The sequence below is a fragment of the Hemicordylus capensis genome, chromosome 3, assembly GCF_027244095.1.
Source record: "Hemicordylus capensis ecotype Gifberg chromosome 3, rHemCap1.1.pri, whole genome shotgun sequence".
Classification (NCBI taxonomy): Eukaryota; Metazoa; Chordata; class Lepidosauria; order Squamata; family Cordylidae; genus Hemicordylus; species Hemicordylus capensis.
The window spans coordinates 145,315,466-145,334,033 of NC_069659.1; the positions used below are offsets into that span (position 1 = coordinate 145,315,466).

The window sequence follows — 18,568 nt, forward strand, 5'->3', positions numbered from 1 at the left end:
TTTGCTTCTTCCAGTGAAAGCACCACAGACGTACAGATGTCCACATTGGCTGAGAACAGGACTGTCAGCAAAGTTTTACATATAATCCGAGATATTTCTCCTCACCCTTTTTTTCAGGTAATGGTGGAAGGGGAAGGCAGGCAGGTAATGAAGACAACTGGGATTACACACAGTCCTCAGCCATTTCAAAAATGACACCTCCAAAGCAGATTTGACAACAGCAACAGTTTGCTCACCTGGAAGTTGTGAGAGGAAATTGTGCTGGAAGCTAAACACCTCCCCCCCCCCGAAACAAAAACAAATCCTAAAAAAACAGCATTTGAAATAAAGAGGGCAGCAAATGTGTTGTGTTTCCAGGGAATCAGGTCCTTGATCCTGTTGGGGGTAATTACTTATATAGCAAAGTATTTCAGGAGCTAACTCACTCCCATTACAGCAGAAGTTAACAGAGTCTTAAGTGCAACAGCTTGTAAATGATAAGCATGGAGATTCATATAAGTTTAAACTAATCTACTTTACTCAGAAGTCCATGATGATAGGAAAGACCTATATCTAACCACTGGTGGTGGTCAGAGAGAGACCTATAGAAACATGGCACTCCGAGAGAGAGCCAGAAGCATCTAGGTAGAAGAAGAAGAAGAAGAAGAAGAAGAAGAAGAAGAAGAAGAAGAAGAAGAAGAAGAAGAAAGAAGTAAGTCACTCCCAGGAAGTTCCTGAGTACATTCTATTCATAGAGGGGTCATAGAGGCAGAGATAAACAGAAAAGAGACCCTATCTACCTCTACTCCCAATGTCCTAGTGGTCATTAGGGACAGTGGTTCAAAGGTTCGATGCCATCTGGAGCTGAATCTCCAACAGATCCTGGTCAGGTTCTAGATTAGTTTCAGTGTTAGTTCAGTCTTAGACTCTAGGCAGGACAAACAAGCAGCAGGAGAATAGAAAGCTATCTGTGCTTGCCTTTCTGAAAACAAGACTCATTTCATTAAACTATTAATTTTCTTAATCATACACACTTGGACAAATCTGTTGGTACCCCTCCACGAAAAAAGAAGAACCCACAATTGTCTCTGAAATAACTTGAAACTGACAAGCGTAATTGGCATCCACCATTGTTTATTCCGCATTTAACAAAAATCAGACTTTGCTTTAGAATTTTTATGCAACAGAATGTTTCAAATAATACCGCAGATGAAAATGGCATGGACAAAAATGATGGGACCCTTAACCTAATATTTTGTTGCACAACCTTTAGAGGCAATCACTGCAAACAAGCGATTCCTGTCGCTCTCAATGAGACTTCTGCACCTGTCAACAGGTAGTTTGGCCCACTCTTCCTGAGCAAACTCCTTCAGCTGTGTCAGGTTTGAACAGTGCCTTCTCCAGACTGCATGCTTCAGTTCTTTCCATAGATGTTCGATAGGATTCAGATCATGGCTCATAGAAAGCCACTTCAGAATAGTCCAATGTTTTGTTCTTCGCCATTCTTGGGTGCTCTTCGGCTGGTTTTCGGCCTTCTCCTGACAGCATGGCAACCATTTTGGAGACCGCATGCCTGCACATCATGCCACAGCATGGCCCGGGCCATGGAGAGGTGCAGTGTGCAGGTGTGTAGCCTCCATAATGGCTGCCGGGCTGCCGGGAGAAGGCCAAAAACTGGCAGAAGAGCACCCGTATGGGAGAAGAGCCAGCCGAACCGGCCAGAGGGGGAAATATCGAGGGCGGGTGGACACCCCCACCGACTCCAACCTCTGTGGACACCCCCACCGACTCCATCAATTCCCTAGAGGGGAGTAAAGGTAATATTTTAACTTAAAAAGGTCTGTGAACCACCACCCCCAGATCGAACCGAGCCAGGCGGGGTTCAAGGGGGTGCCGGACTGAACTGGCCCGGTCGAGTTTGAGTCTGGTCTGGGCTCGAACCAAACCGGGTCAGCCGGTTCCATGCACATCCCTATGCATTACCTGAATGAATATTTAAAGAAGACTAACATCTCTATTTATATGAGCATAGGAACATCCCTAAGATAAATAGCACCCCAATTAAGGAGTGAGTTTAGTGACCTCTCCCCAATGGTCAGCAGTTTGTGGAAATGGTCAGTTAGTTTTCAGAACTGGAGCCATGATGAAGAGGGACAGCAAGGGGGATTTGTATGTGCTACTAGAGGTGAAATTCTTGGACTGGTAAAAGACTAACCAGACTGAAAGCATTTATCAGGGTTGTCAAGTTGTGTGGCTTGGGTGGGATTGCAAAACCTAGGAATGTAACAGGCCATACCGCTATTCCCAGGCTTTCCTAGCAATGCCCAGGAAAGGGCCCAGATCTACTTTAATTTGTTGCTTTGCTGCCAGTGCTCCTCTGCTTCAGTTCTGGTAACCCACCAAAGTCTTCCAGCTGTTCTTTCTTCAGTCTTCTTCCTCTCTCCAGGTCTTCACGCCATCTTTCCCCCCCTCCCCCCCCCCCTCTTTCTTACCATAAGATAAATTAAACAGAAAAAGCTCTTTCCCAGTTATGATTTTTTTTAATGGAAAAAAAATCCTAGATTTTTTGAAATCTCACTGTAGGTAGTGCATTCACTGTGAGTTACCAAGCTCAGCTTGGCACCCTCTTCAGGTATACATCCTGGGTGACCACCTGATCTTCCCACCCCTGAGGCTGTATGAGGAGTCCCACCCCCCTTGCTTGTTAAAGCAGCACATATGACAGCTTAAAGACACACACTTATGTGGAGTGCAAGTCTTTAAATAGCAGGTACTTTTGTTGAAAGAGTGGGGAAGTGAGGAGAGAAAAGTTAGATATTGAAAGTGACTTGAACAAAGCCCTATTCCTTCTTTTACCTTAAGAGTTGGTGAAGAGGCTTACTGAATATAGACATATTCCACTGAGTGGTCAGGAAGACCAAAAATGTTTGATAAAAATCATAATGATAGTTTGAGCATGCTCTTTAAAGACAAAAATCAGAAGTGGACTGCAAGTGACGACTGGAGCAGGCAAACAACTAGAAAAGCTCTATCCAGGGACCACATCACAAATGTAAAGATTGGGTCTCTTTTTGGGGATATAAGAATTATGAGGGTACTTCCACAATAGACAGCTGAAATTTAATGTGTATGAATTCTGAGACCAAAAAAAATTGCAATAAAAGTAGGAAATGTTTTCATCTAATGGTCAAAATGCACTCCATAAAATTGAAAGCATTCTATCAGAGAGGAAGCCAGGCACACGTACAACACAACAAGAAGTTCTGATAAGAACTAATCTGCCTACTTTCCTTTCACTACGATCTTAAGTGATAATTACCATCTTCACAAGCTAGCCTATTTCCACCACAAACATCCACACACCCTCCATCTTGAATTGGGGGAGATGACATTATCACAAACGTCACCACTGAGGTATTCCTATGTGTCTCTAAAACTACACTAAATTTGGTTCAAATCATTTCAGGCACTGCAAAGTTGATGACATCCAGACACACACAATCCGGATTTGCACATAATGCGGAACCAATGGACCCGTGATTCCAATGAACCCGCAGTTCCACCCTCCCCCTGAGCAGTTATCTGTCCACATTTGGACGGAACATGCTGCAGAGAGGAGGGGGAACTGGCTGAGTGAGCTTCCTTCTGGAATGACAGCATCTGCCCAAGTCGTCTGACAGAAATCAAATGTAAAATTGCTGATCTCCTAGCAAAATATGTAATTTGTCCCTACAGTCAGGTTCTGTACCAGAGGACTGGAAAATAGCTAATATACAGTAACTCCAACTTTCAAAAAGGGATACGGGGGGATCTGGGAAACTATATGCCAGTTAGCTTAATTTCTGTGCCTGGTAAATTGATGGAAAGCATAATTAAGGACAAAATTGTTAAACATATAGAAAACAGGCCTTGCTGGGAGATAACCAGCATGGCTTCTGCAAGGGCAAGTCTTGCCTCACAAATCTTTTGGAGTTCTTTGAGAGTGTAAACAGGCATGTGGATAAAGGTGATCTGGTTGAAATAGTATACTTGGACTTCCAAAAAGCTTTTGACTAAGTTCTGCACCAAAGGCCCTTGAGTAAACCTAGCAGTCATGGGATAAGGGGACAGGTTAATGTGTGGATCAGTAACTGGTTGAAGGACAGGAAACAGAGGGTGGGAATAAATGGACAATTTTCACAATGGAAGTAAGTAAGAAGTAGGGTCCTCCAAAGATCTGTACTGGGACCAGTAATTTATTCATAAATGATCTAGAAATTGGGGTAAACAGCAAAGTGGCCAGATTTGCAGATGACACCAAACTTTTTAGGGCAATGAAATCCAGAACAGGTGGTGAGGGGCTCCAACAGGATCTCTCCAAACTGGGTGAGTGGGTCATTTCATGAAACCAAAGGCTGGGAATTTTAGGATCAACAAAAGGAAGTACTTTTACACACAGCACATAATTAATCTATGGAATTCTCTGCCACAGGACATGGTGATGGCCACTAGCTTGGGAGGCTTTAAAAGGGGCTTATAAAAATTCATGGAGGTCAGGTCTATCAATGGCTACTAGTCTAGTGGTCTATCACTGGTCTTTCAATGGCTACTGGTCTATCAATGGCTACTGGTCTAGTGCCAGCCTCAGAGGCCTCTAAATACTCGTTCCAGGGGAGCAAGAGCAGGAGAGAGGGCATACCCTCACCTTTTGCCTGTGGGCTTCTCAGAGACATCTGGTGGGCCACTGTGTAAAACAGGATGCTGGACTAGGTAGGCTTTGGGCCTGATCCAACATTGCTATTCTTATGTTCTTATGGAGGAGTTCCATTCTAGGCCTCAGGACCATATGCTGACACATGAACAAAACCATCTTTTGCTTTGAGCAGTCAAGAAGTAATGAATTAGTTTCTGGGCAAAATACAAAGTGCTGATTATTACCTATAAAGCCCTGAATGGCATGGGCCCAGGGTATTTAAGAGTGCCTTTTTCTTCACGAACCCCACTTTCTATTAGGATCATGGGGGAAGTCTGGTTGTGGTTGTCACTGGCTTGCTTGGTGGTGACCCAAAATCAGGCATTCTATAGAGTTGCCCAGAGTTTCCGGAATACACTCCCAAAAGAAATTCAAATATCCCCTTCTCTGGTTGTTTTTAAACCACATTTTAAAACACACTTGGTTCAACAGGCTTTCAGTATATGATGTTTTAAAGTTTTATTTAGAGTAATTTTAATCTATTTTTTAATGATGTTTAGGTTTTAGCTGCTGTTTTTAAAATTGTAAACTCCCCTGAGATTTTATATAAGGCAGTATATAAATGTGTTAAATGAATGAATGCATGAATGAATGAATGAATGAATGAATAAGTTACTCTTCACCATCATCCCTGCAGAGGACCCAAGCCTGACCTTGGAAATCTTTTGAATGACTGTTTGACACACAGCATATAATGTGAAAGGGATGAATTTAAACACATTTAACAATGGAGATGGTTTTCTGCTTTTCAGTTTTTGATGCTACTTTTAAATGATACAAAGCAATAGGGGAATCAATAGCACACATGAGCATCATCCCATGAATTCCTTGGCAAGCATAAGACTAGTTTCCAAAGCAATTCTTTATGGATATAAATGAGGATGTCTCACAAATGTTCCATTGACTATTTTAATATACAATTTCAAGGATTTATTGTTTCAGTTACAAAAAGTAGCTTATAGGACAGAAAGCAGTTTTACCTACCCAAATGTGATGTTATTCACAATAAAATCAATAAAAGCAATATATCAAGCAGTTTACCTTTCACACCTCAATAAACACTTCAGCCTTAAGCATAAAAGATTTTGCAAAGGTAAAAAAGAAGAAATGGTCCGCTGGTACTTGGATAGCTTTAATATACCCCAAGACATGGCTCTTCAGTTGATCTCTCCACCAAGATGAGAAACACATCAAGGATCAGATTTCATATAAAAATATAGATTAAAGCTTCTTGTCTTTGAGGATTTCAAGTGCCTACTTTGGCCCAAATAAAAAAGGATCATAGACTAAACTCAGAATGTATGGCCCCTAATTTGAAAATACTTCTCATTATAGCAAACAAGCTGCTCTGGGAGCTGTGGACATGGTCTATAATACAGCATAAAAAGCTACAGCTAAGAAGAAAAGAATGAGACACCCAGGTGATTCCCCATGACAGCTACCAATTGGACAGTTAACGTGGTGCTTGGATCAGCTCGGCTGAGGTTGGCCATGACCCTGGTGGTGTGTTGAGAAGACAGCTGAATTTGACTATGTAGAGAAAGTAACAGTTATTTCTGTAAATAAACCTGTGAATGGATAATTATTTAGAGGAGGAGTCATAGCTCAGCGATATGCTTTGCAAATTGAAGGTTCTAGGTCTATGCCTAGCATCTCCAGTTAAAGGATCTCAGGTAGCACTGGGAGGAAAGATTGCTTCCTGGGACTTTGGAAAACAACTGCTGGTCAGGTCACAGTAGGCAATTGTCTGACACAGGACTAAATTGTTAGGGCAATTGCATGTTTGTTAAACTCTGCTTGCCCCATCATTTATAAAGCAAGAGTGTGAATCCACTTTTTGTACCAAAAGAAGTTCATGGAGGTATCACAGAGGAAGAAAATGATTTAGGTAGCAGAGTTCAGTGAGACCTGCCGGTGAGACCTGCCATAACAGGTTTTGCAGAGAGAGCGGGCTTAACCCTGCAAGCGCGCAGAGCATGCTGGAAAGACCCGCAAGCCAGGAGGCTGCTTTTTAGCCTCCCGGTTGGGGGTCTCCTCATGAGTTGCCACAGCGTGGCGCCACAGTGCGGCAACACATGATCCGAAAGCCTGAGTTAGCAGAGCGCTCGGTCTGCTAACCTGGGTTTAGGAGAGGGGTAGTTAATCGGGTGAAAAGCCGCACTTAAGCAGGTGAGAAAGCACTTAGGAGAAACTGGGCTCGCATGTGAGCCCAGTGGTTCTCACAATCTGGCATAATCGAGCTAGGCGCCCTTAGCCCAATTTTGGCAGACTGTGAGAATAGCCTCAAGGTTGGGGAGAGGGTTAGGTTTCACTCCGCTCCCCCATGTGCTCCTTTTGGTATAAAAAGTGCATTCCCCTCTATATAGGTGAATGGGGTTTAACACATTTACAGTGCTTCTGAATATCTACTTGGGCCCTCAGTAAAAGCCAGCTTCAAATCTTCATATGCTTTCCTGTGATGTTGTACACTGAAAAATGGCCAAGATGCAACAGTTTAAATAGGATTATGAAGTAGTTGCTCAGACAAGAAGAATTCAAAAGTCTAATTATTTTCCATGTCTTTGTTATCTATGCTAATTAAGGCTATAAGTAGGCATTGGGACTTGCAGTCACAGGAGTGCCTGCCATCAGGGTAGGGCTCTGTCCTCTTCAGACAAATCCTGCTATATTCATGAGAAGTGGGGTTTGTGGGAAAGTGACATGACAGGGGCGGGACTTCCTCTCCCTTTGTCCCACTGCAGTCATGTGCAGTGGGAAGAATTTATAATGTTTGAGGACGGTTCTCGCCTATGCAGAATTCTCAGTTGTGTATGGAGACATCACAAGTAGTTTGTGCCTGCATAGGTTCCTTCAGACCTTTAGGCGAATTCATGTACAGAGTGGAAGCAAGGCCAGTGCCCATGAGCAACAGTATTTCCACTCCCCCCAGTGTATGCAGCAAGACAAATATTTGGACAGTGCCATGGCATCTTTGTAATGTATGTTTATTCACAAAAATAGAAGAAAAACACAATGAAAACAAAGATACTACTACATCAAGTAGCAAAATTATGAATTCTGCATCATGTTCCCAAGAGAGCCTCCAAGAGCTTCACCTTCAGCTACCTCATATCTTTTATCCCACACCCTGCCCAGATTCAAACTACAAAAGACCACCTAGTTTCTCTGCACCCGACCCACATATTCTGATGAGTATTACAGGCTAGAGCCTTCAAAAGCATTCAGCCCATTTGATGAAACCGGCAGATTGATGGCATTGCAATGGTTTAATGTCATCTTGGACATATTTTTCGACCTTGATCTACCACCAGACTACCAAGTGGTGTCCTGAAAACCCGCCTACCAGCACCCACATCGGTGGCTATGCCAGCGGCTGCATTTCTGGCTTGCCCCAGTCCTTTTAAGCCAAACTCCCCAGATCCCACCTCTCACATGGACTCTGAAGCCTGGCTGATGAAACTGGCCCTTGCAGCTGCAGCACATCAGGGCAATCAGGACAGTGGCTCAAGCTGGCAGAAGGAATTCCAGCAGCAGGTCTTCTCTTCTGGTCATGGCCAAATGGAGGGAGGGCCGGCTTGTTAAAGCTGGCTCAGGCCAGGGAGGTTCAGATGGGGAAAGAGCCTCTCAGCTTTTTAGGGCTTTTTTTTTTAACCTCACAGTAAAATTGTGAGGTAATCCAGGGCTTGTGGATTTCATTAAAGTCCCCTCTTCATTTTCCTCCATAATTTGTGCACTGTGATAGAGCATGACACTACTCTCTACAGGGGCTGCCCTCAGTGCCTGATCAGAGTGCCTGAATCGGGAGATGAAATGAAATTTTGCACAAATGAATTATTCCCTGAAGTCAGAATTCAAAAGAGAATATTTGCATTTTTTTTAAAAAAAATCAGATTTTGCATTTGAGAAAACATCATTGTTGATACATATGAATGCAAGAACATGAGCTCCCAAAATCTGCAAAATCGGTACTGTTGCACCTTACCTTCTTAAAAATGAAACCTGGCTTTTTATGGCTATGAGCTAACAGGGGCTTAGGAAATTTATAGCATGATATTTTTAAAAACAGGAATCCGTGCTACTTGCTTCATGACTTTAGGGCATGGTTAGCTAGAGATGAAAAGAAATATAAAATACCATATGAAGGTCATTTTCTTTCAGAAGGACCTGATGATGCTATCCTTACCCTCAGCATTATCTAAATAGATCCTCTCAAACATGCTCTATCAATACTGAGAACAAAGCTTTTATTCCTTTCCAAAGAGTAATTTGCTTTTAACCAAACCAGTGTGAAGGGCCTCCATATTTGAATACTGTTATTGTTATTGGCTTACAATACTGTGTGTACCCATACACATCTTTCTATGCAATTGCCTTTTGATGTTAAGCATCCTCGAAACCAATATACATGCACTAATTAAATGGCAGAATGTATTTAAAATGCTTGCAAAATGAAGCTCTTACATTTTATACTGACATTTGAAGCATGTATCATTTCCCAGGTGTTAACACAATTATTCCCTATTATTAGCATAGATTTCACTTCAGTTTTAGTACTGTCATAACTCTAACAATGATTTATTTGAACTATGCTTGAAAAGTTCCTTAAACACAATAATACTTAAGGTAACTTCATTCAAGATGTTTTTCCTACAAGAGCTAATCTTCGTGTTGGTAAAAGCGGGCTTACCAGCTCATCTGAAGTGTAGTTGAACTCACAATGAGACCCCATTTACTTTCATAGTCAATAGAATGGGAACCACTTCCATGTGGAATGAACTCTTGTTAGTTCTGGAAGGTGCTGATAAAGTGGATGTGATAAAGACTCACATAATTGGCTTCATGAGCTGCAGCATAAGATCACTCCATGTAGGAGCAACTTCTACATTACTAACTGTATGACACTAAAATATATAAAGGCTCTACACATAATCAATGTGAAGAGCCAAAAGGGGTTCAGTGGGTTTGACCCGCTCTCTCCACAGAAAATCACTTACGCCTCCTTCGGAGGGCAGATTGCCCAACCAGACAAACAGTGGCTTGGCTCCAGCACTCCTGCACCCGACCACGGCTCACTCAGCATCTCCAGGAGTCAGGCAAAGGGAAGCACCGCTGTGCCCTGCCCCCTGGAGCCCTGGTAATGCACTGCTCACGTTCACGGTGCATTCCTGGGATCCCCCTCCACAGCAGACACACGATCAGTAGAATGAGGTTAACACAGCACTTGCTCCACTAACCTCATTTAAAGGGGTGGCTCCGTAAGTGGGCTTGCTGCTGAGCCACCATTGGGAGCTGCGCGGCTCCTGGTGGTTCTCATGACCAGCAGAAACAGAGCCCAGCCCGGTTTCTGCAGGTCGTGAGGATAGCATCATAGAGTGATTCACACAATCGCTGTGTTTGGGAGCTGTGTGTGCTCCCATTTTTTGATTTGTGTGGAAGCAAGGTAGGAGGAAAACTTAGGTAGAAGTTATTGTGTGGAATCAAGATAGGAGGAAAAGCTACCCAGGTTTTCCTCCTACCTTGCTTCCACATAATCAGTTCTACCCAGGTTTTCCTCCTACCTTGCTTCCACATAATCAGTTCTACCCAGGTTTTCCTCCTACCTTGCTTCCACACAACCGAAAAATAGGAGAACACACAGGTCCCAACCCCGGGGAGAACACAGTTTTTGACTGTGTGAATGATCTCATAATACCCCTGCTAACTTGGCAAAGAGGCACCTTTTAATGTGGTGATTCTCTTTATTTAGCAGGGGGAGAGTAACTGGCCCTATCCACCCCCAGCACAGTACCTCCAGTGACTGTTGCTGCTGGTGCCAATCTTATGTTTCGTTTTAGATTGTGAGCCCTTTGGGGACAGGGATCCATCTTATTTATTTGTTATTTCTCTGTGTAAACCGCCCTGAGCCATTTTTGGAAGGGCGGTATAGAAATTGAATAAATAATATTAATGTGGGATAATTCCACAGGGGGCTGACACTGAATCTATATTGCAGGTATCTTTGGAAAATTCTGATATATTTGGACTCCATAAAATTCCATTAAATCCAACTATCTGTACTGAAACATATTTTGATATTCCACCGATGTTTATAGGATTCAAATTAGCACACATTCTGAACAGCATCACGCATGTTTAGGAACATTCCGTGCATGCAAGGGGGAGGTATAATTTCAACCAGCCCTCATATTCTTGAGATTAGGGGCAGCAGAGAGAAGGGGGTATCCACAAAAACTGCCGGTCCTCCTTGCATGCATGAAATGTTCTTACATGTGCATTATGTTAGCCGATATAAGATCCATTTTTTTAGGATTATGTTTCATGTCAGATTGACACCTGCCTGAAATCCAAAAACATTTGTAACTGAAGGAAGAGGTAATGGGGGTCAAAACTCTGGTATCAGTATTAGTTGTGTAGAAGAAGATAGCATTTATCTCATCAACAACTGCACCTTTTCTAATTGCTGTGCTCCCATGAGCTGTACGCCATGATCATCACAATTATAACAAATTAAGGCTTGACTTATCTCGCTTTGCATGTAATGCGTCTGTCTCATATATCAGTTTCACCTTTTAATTTGCATTACTGAAATTAATGGACTTTTGCACGATATTCTAATTTTCCGAGTTTCACCTGTACTGCCCCAAGCCTGCATCTCTGAGCGGTGTACAACAAAAACAATACAAACCAAGCAAAATCTATAATGATTAAAACATTAATATCATTTAAAACCCAACATTAAAAACTATTAACACTATAAATTTTAGTTTTAAATTTTTTATAAATTTTAAAAACTATTAAAACTATCAACTATAAATCTTGCACCATTGATTGATGTATATGGAATCTTTTAAAAAGTAAGCAAGTTTGTTGAAGCTGCTGCTCTAGCTCTTTCCAGTACTCCCTGGGGAAAAGGTATCACTCTTGACTCAATTTAGGTCTGATGGGTAGATACAGTATGCTCTCTCTCGCCCCCCTGAACTGAGTTGGCATAATGAACCACACAAGTGCTTATGACTTTACATTTCTGTAATGCTTGTACCCGGTACACACACTTCTGTTCAGAATGTTTACTTTGAAATGTATGCTCTTGAATCTCAAACAACAGTATACAACAGATGGGCATATTAAGAAGTAAACATAACTTTTTAAAGTAATGCCATGAAGACACAGCCAAATCTCCTCAGACTGCATCAGTGCAACAAGTGGAGGCATTCCTGTTTTGAGTACTTTACCTTGTCCCAGCCAGAAAGGAATAGCAACAGACTAGACCACCCCAGCCTATATACGCTTGTGCCACAGAGCAAGGAAGCAGAAGCTGGTGCTATGCAGAAGCTCTGGCTACTTTTGTTCTGAGATGGGCACAAGGTGACCCAGTAGGCATGTCCACATGATTATAAATTAGGGATGTGTGAACTGGCTTAAGTTTGAGCCAGCTTGCATTTGAACTGGCCTAGCTTGGGGGCTCACCCTCGAGCCAGACTGGGCCTAGTTTGGTGGAAAGTCGAGCCGGACCCGCCAGTCTGGTCTGGGGCCAGTTTGGAGGTTTTTTCTTTTGAAAAAAATGGTGGACTTACTGGCTTTGGGGGGGGGGGGGGTGCTGTTGCAGCCACAGAGGGAGGGTGTCTCATGATGTCCCCCCTCCTCCTGCCAGCCTCTGCTTAGATATTTTCAGCTCATTACAGGCCTCTCTGTGGTGGTGGTAGTGGTCATGTTGGCATCTGCCACACGTGCTCAATGGTCATCGGCATGGCCTGGGTCATGACCACCGCAGAGAGGCCAAAAGCACCCGGGGGTAGGCTGGAAGGCTGAGGGAGCCATCAGTGGCCCATCAAGACCATCAGTGGCATCCTCTATTTCCAACACCTCCTCCACCTGCACCTGAGCAACTTCTTCAGTTGGTGGTAATTCTTCTTCCATATCTTGAGCCTGTGTTGCTCTTTGCAGTTCTTCCAGCTCAACTCCTGTGAATACTTTATTTCTTATTATGAATCTTCTCTGGTCTGCTAGCCTTTGTTCTGTGATTTCTGTATCTGGATGCTTCTCTTTCCAAATTTGGTACATTCTTTTTAAATAACCTCTTCTAGTTGGACTAGACTTGTAATAGCAGATTTTGACTTGTAATAGCAGATCTAGACTTATTATCAAGTCAAGTCAAGTCAAGTTATTATTATTTCTTGTTTACACAGTCAGACAGGTGTTATTGACTGGTTTGTTTTATCCAGACATCGAGTCCTTCCCAAGGACCTGGGATGGCTGAATTTTATTGTCAATGTTGTTGTTATTGTTATAGATATTGTCGCAGAATATAGGCTGTTCCCAGTAAAGCTGCTTTTTGTAATTGGCTGATGGTGATTTATGTGGCCCCTATGGTGTTGAGGTGCTCTTCAAGGTCTTTTGGATCTGCTCCCAGGGCGCCAATTACCACTGGGATTATTTTGGTCTTCTTCTGCCACAGCCTTTCAATTTCACTTTGTAGATCTTTGTATTTTTTGATTTTTTCTATTTCTTTTTAGCCCAGGTGTTTATGGCTTGTATGGTGTTCCCGCCATTGAGTTTGGTCTTCTTCTTCTTCTTCTTCTTCTTCTTCTTCTTCTTATTATTATTATTATTATTATTATTATTATTTAAACCACATTTTGTCCCCCTCCCCACCGGGCCAGGCAGCATAGGGCATTTTCCCTAAATGATTATCTTCCTTTTCCTAAGGAGTTCACAATAAAAGCAGGGGGAAGGACTGCTTTTCTGGCTTTAGTTCTAATACAAATGAGCTAATTAAATTCCTTAAAACTGGCCAGTGAAATTTCACATACTTAGAATTTGCTAAACAGACATATTTATGTTTCTATGGGACATTTATTTATATATTAATTAAAAGATTTAATATACCACCCAATTCACAGCGTCAGGGTGGTGTATAAGGCAAGAACAGCATTCAAGATTTGAGAGAGAGAGATTTAAAGGGCAAACGCCTGGCGGAAAAGAAACACCTTCAATAATATCTTAAAGGCTGAAAGGGAGGAGGAAGACCGAATCTGTGGGGGAAGAGAATTCCAAAGTGAAGAGGCAGCAACAGAGAAAGCCCTTTCATGGGCCCTAATACTATGGACCTCTCTGAGACCAGGGACTGAAAGAAGGGCAACCTGAGAACATTTCACAGGAGGGGACAGAACTGGCTGGGAGAGGTCGTCCTGAAGGTAAACAGGTGCTAAGCCCTGAAGGGTTTTAAAGGTGAGAACCAGCACTTTGAATTGGATCCAGAAGCAAATAAGTAACCAATGCAGCGACTGCAAGAGAGGTGTCACATTATCATATCTCCTAGTGCCCATAAGCAGGTGGACTGCTGCATTCTAGACCAACTGAAGCTTACGGTTCATCTTCAAAGGCAGCCCCAGTTAGAGCACATTACAGTAATCCATACGAGAGATGATGAGGACATGCGTTACCATTGCCAGGGTCTGCTGGTCAAGATAGGGTTGCAAATAGTGGACCAGCCAAAGCTGGGCAAAGGCACCTCTGGCCACGGTTTCCACCTGCTGCTTGAGCAGGAGTCACGAGTCCAAGAGGACCCCCAAGTCACCGACGACCTTCTTCAGGGGCAGCACAATCCTGTCCAAGGAGAGACTCAGACTCGGCAATTGGCCAGATCGAGGAGTAAGCAAAAGCAATTCAGTCTTGGAGGGGTTAAGTCTGAGCCTGTTTGGCCCATCAAGACCCTGACAGCCTCCAGACACTGGGCAAACACAGAAACAGCATCTCTGGAGTGGCCTGGGGTGGCAATATACAGCTGAGTATCATTGCCATATTGATGGAATCTCACCCCAAACTGACGGATGACCTGCCCCAGTGGTTTCATTCATTCATTCATTACACTTTTATACCACCCCACATGTGTGTCTCTGGGCTGTTCACAATGATAGATTTCATGTAGATGTTAAATAGAATGGGTGTGAGCCCTGAGGCACCCCACAAAGGAGTGGCCAGAGGGCAGAGCACTCACCATCAATACACACTGACTGAAAGTGCCCCCTAAGGAAGGAACGGAACCACGGCAAAACAGTGCCCCCAATACCTAATCCGCACAGGCACTCCAGAAGGATACCATGGGTGTTGGTATCAAATGCCGCTGAAAGATCTAAAAGGACCAAGAGAGGGGTGCTATTCTTATCAAGGTCATGATACAAGTCAGCAGCCAGAGTGACCAATGCTGTTTCTGTGTTATACTGTGGCCTGAAACCCAACTGACAAGGATCTAGAAAATCAGCTTCATCCAGAGCTCTCTCAAGCTGGGCACATACAACCTTCTCCAAAACCTTCTCAAGGAAAGGAAGGTTGGAGATTGGTCCATAATTATCAAGGACCTCAGGATCAAGAGAAGTCTTCTTCAAAAGAGGGCACACCATAGCCTCTTTAAAGGGTGACGGCACAGACCTCTCACAAAGAGAAGAATTCACCAACTCCAGAAGCCAGGATCTTACATTCCTGCTGGCTACTCTAATAAGCCAGGAGGGGCAAGGGTCCAGGCTACAGAGCTCAGCACCCATACCAGAGAGAATCCTGTCCACATCCTTGGCCTCAGCAGGCTCAAAAGTATCCCAGATGACATCACAAGATGACTTTTCTGTCATCTCATCGGATCCTGTGCAATTGGAGTCCATCTCCTGCTGAAGGCGAGCGACATTGTGTAATGAACAGCATGCCAGGGCAACAGTGTTTCCTGGGGCACTCCTCCACAGTTATGTATAGATCTGTGAGATTTGCCCGTTATGAAAAAGAAACCCCTGCTGTAGCAGTGTACAGTGGAAGTTCCACCACTGCCACTTCACTCACCCATGCACCAACCGCTCTCGGTTTTGATGGGGCTTGTCTGAAGAGGGAATAGACCTCCCCATGATGGCGAGCACATCTGTGATTGTGAGGGTGGATCGATCGACCCAGGTATCATGGGACTGTTGTCTAATAGGCAAAATAGCAGGATGGAGTTTCCTCACTTGCCTTGCTCTCTTGCAATGTCATCTAAGCCGCTTTTGGTGCTATCAAAGCTAGGCATATTATTTTCATGTTGAGAATGTGCAAAAAAAGGATAATACAGTTATATTTAGAAACAGAATATTAAATTAGCAAAGCTTGGTTCTTCCTATAGAATGCACACACATCCCTCACATACACAGATCATAGATTTTGTTATTTGACCGTGTTTCATATAGAAGACAGCTCTTGTTTTTTGCTTATGTTTTCCCGTAACAACTGTCATTAATTTACTGATACGCTGTCTATCAAGCATACATCATGTTGATTAGAGCTGTTATCCTAATCAAAAGGCTGATAATTAAGACTATCCATCTGTAGAGTTCCAAGTGCTAAGATGAGCTGAGGATTCTAATTAAGATTATTTAGGTGTTAGTTAAATGCCATCATTTGATTCAGCTAATCATACCAGCAGGTACATTAGATTTGCATTAATGTGCTACGGCTGAATCCAACAGCTTTTTAAGCAGATTCAAATCTAGGTTTTCAGATATCATATCAAGCACCATCATATCAGTGAGGTGATACCTTAATGCAGGGTTTCTTAACCTTGGGTTCCCAGATGTTGTTGAACTATAACTCCCATCATCCCCAGCCATGGCCTTTGTAGCTAGAGGTGATGGGAGTTGTAGTCCAATGACATCTGGGAACCAAATGTTATGAAACCCTGCCTTAATGGAATGGTAGATCAGAAAGGAGCTCCCTGAGATTTGCTCAGTCTGTGTTATGGTTAGAGATGCCAGCAAACTTCCCCAAAACTCTGGTTGTAAAAGCACTTTGGGGATACTTAAAACTCACCTCTCACTTGGGAAGTAAGGTTTTCCAATGCTCAATGTTCTACTTTGAGCTTGAACTCAGACATTTGGCATCTGTAGTCTTTCCCACTAGGCCCTTCCTCCTCCACAAAACTCGCCCCTTCCACCCTGAGTTCTTGGGCTGGGAGCAAGAGCAGGAGCTTTGGAGATGATCCGTTCATCAATTCCCCTTCTGCATTGCATAAGAAAAGCAGTCTTGCTAGAGAATGGCAAGTGGTTTTTGTAACTTTTATCCCCCCCCCATTAGCATGTCAGAAAGTAAGGTGTAGACTTGGAGTTAGGCTTCCCATAGCCTACTGTGGACAAAGGGAAAGTAAAAACCCCTCCCTATGTCCCGTATGCTGCCACTGCTTCTTTGTATGCTTCTTTGGCATGCTGAGAAGGGGCTGGGGGCAAAGGAACAAACCACCTTCTCCCTGCTGCCCCACTTTCCATATGCTGCTGCTTCTGCTACCACTAAATTGTGTAAGACTCCTCAATGACTGGGGTAGTGACCAAAATGGCCATTTTGCAATAGTGGGGAGCATTGATTTTGAAGGGAAGAACTCATAATTTCTGTTATTCTGAGGCAAGAAGGGAAAACCTGCCCATTGCTAGTTATGGTAATAAGCAGCTATATGAAAGCATTATATCTTCCATGGATCGTGAACATGTGTTGTGAGATTATACCACATAGCCACACCCCCATATTTAAGCACTCACGGGCCTGTCTCCAGGATCCACAAATTCAGAAAGCCTCTTCACATGATCATTTAGATGTGAGTTAAAGGCAGATAATCCAGGGTTGCATGCACGTGAAAACCAGCCCTGGTAGTCTGAATCTGGATAACCCTGCTTCTAATCCTCAATCTTGACCCAAGTTAGTGGAGAGGAGTAGCCCCACTACCTCAGTTGTCAATTGTGTGTCCGTTTTTCCTTGTTTTTGCAGGTCCTGGTCACCAGTTGCCATGTTTGTCACCGGGTGCTGTGGCTATGGAGACTGTGATCTGTAAATGTGCCACTCTGCACAGCACACTAGAGGATGGCTTGCTCAACATGGCTTGAATGGGACTTGCCCTCCCTCCTTCTTCCTTGTGGCCAGTCAGAGGGCATCTGTGATGTAATGAGATTTTCCCTACTGATTACAGTGTGGTGCATTGTGGGCAGTCTCTCCCAATTCTCAGAAGACCTTCCCTAATCCCAGTTGTTGGCAGTCAAGATCATCTGGCTGGTGAGTTAGGAAAGCTGAACAAAGGTCCTGGTCATATGTGGGATTCAGGGTTAGGGTGCTTTCCTACCCTAAACTACCCCCAGCTGATTCTATTCACACGATTGCTCAAAACCGGGCTATGGGAGCCCAGCCCAGTTTTGAGCGATCGTGAGAAGCACTGGGCTTGCAGGCGAGCCCTGTGGTTCTCTGGTGGCTAGCCCGCCTAAGAAACCCTACCCCCAAATGAGCTTAATGGAGCGAGTACTCCATTAACCTAGTTCTTTTGATCCTGTGTCAGCCATGGCTGCCTGCAGCCGTGGCTGACACACTTGGGGAGGGGAGGAGAGCAGAGGGGGACCCCAGGAAGGCACTGTGCATTTGTGCAGTGTCTTCCTGGGGTTTGGGGGAGCCAGGGCATTGCACACTGGTGCTCCCCTTCCCCGGAGCTCCAAACGGAGTTGCGGCCAGATGCGGGAGTGCCCAACTGGAGCAGCCAGTCATCTGGGTGGCCAATGTGGTTGCCCAGCAATGAGCAACTGCTCGTGTGCGGGAAGAGCGGGCTAAGCCCAGTCTTCCCGCACAAACCCCATCGGGTGCTTCGCATTCATCATGTGAAGCACCTCAGTGTGTTGCTCATGGTTAGTGTTGTTCATCTGAAGAGGCTGTTGAAGTGGCAATATACAGCCCTCTGTATCAACTTATACAAATCCAAAGTTGGTGCAAAATAAGGTATTTATTTAAAGACGTAAACAAGACCACGTGAGATACTGGATCACTTACGTTACAAGGAGGAGGTTGTTTGCTAACCTTTGCAAGCTTTTAGAGTTT

At 43.8% G+C, this 18,568-nt stretch overlaps 1 long non-coding RNA gene across 2 annotated transcripts in view; it reads left to right on the top strand.

Moving 5' to 3' along the window:
* LOC128349044 (uncharacterized) overlaps positions 1 to 18,568 on the top strand; it is a 40,968-nt gene that overhangs the window by 11,223 nt on the left and 11,177 nt on the right. Inside the window, exons 2-3 of one of the 2 annotated variants that reach the window (XR_008318516.1) lie at positions 6,047 to 6,132; positions 17,480 to 17,761. This is a non-coding gene — a long non-coding RNA (uncharacterized LOC128349044). The remainder of the gene's footprint in view (positions 1 to 6,046; positions 6,133 to 17,479; positions 17,762 to 18,568) is intronic. The other variant, XR_008318517.1, reaches the window with a different exon arrangement.